Genomic DNA, 948 nt, shown 5'->3' on the forward strand with positions numbered 1-948 from the left:
ATACCGTTTAATATTTTAAAAATAAAGATACACACATTGTAATACAATCTACGCCTGACTGACATAAACTGCAGCGCTTGCAACATTTTTTCGACATTCGTATATCTGTCACAATGCAATATTACTCTCATGGCGCGGTTTTGCGCTACTTGCAGTTTCGTCAGCTGAGTCTCACCCATACCTATTAACAACGTTGCACAATACTCAAAGTGTGGCGCTATATATTAGATTTATAAACAATACTTCTAGTATAGCCCGATATATCCCTACTAATCCTATTCAAGAAACTAATTTTTTCCCTATTTTCTTTAGCATATAACCACAGTGCTCCTCAAATCGGAGATTACTATCAATAATTAAGCCAAGATACTTAATGAATTCCACGCGTTCTATCGCAGTGCCATCATAACATTTTAATTCAATATCTCTTTTCAATTCTTTCCTTACGCTTCTAATTATCATATACTTTGTTTTAGCGGCATTCATTTTTAATTTATTTACACCCATCCATTTTTCTACTATAGGTAACATCGTATTCAATTTCATTTCTATTTCCGTACCGCTTTCACCTTTTACATATATTAACGTATCATCCGCAAACATTTTTATATTGCACTCTGCAGGACAAAATTGTACTAAATCATTTATATAAATTATAAATAGCAAAGGCCCTAGAACCGATCCTTGAGGAACTCCATACTTCGTTTCGACATATTTTGACAATTGATTATTAAATCTAACTTGTTGCGTTCTATTGCTTAGATATGATCTAAACCATTCTAGTACCATTCCTCTTATTCCGTACTGATCTAATTTATCCAGTAATCTTGTCCTATCTATCGTTTCAAATGCCCGTTTTAAGTCCAGGAATATAACTCCTACCATTTTCCCCCACTAACTATCAATTTCCAGTCATCAATAACACTTTGTATCGCCGTTTCACACGAA

This window comes from Wasmannia auropunctata, unplaced genomic scaffold, assembly GCF_000956235.1.
Source record: "Wasmannia auropunctata unplaced genomic scaffold, wasmannia.A_1.0 LD336074.1, whole genome shotgun sequence".
NCBI classification, from domain to species: domain Eukaryota; kingdom Metazoa; phylum Arthropoda; class Insecta; order Hymenoptera; family Formicidae; genus Wasmannia; species Wasmannia auropunctata.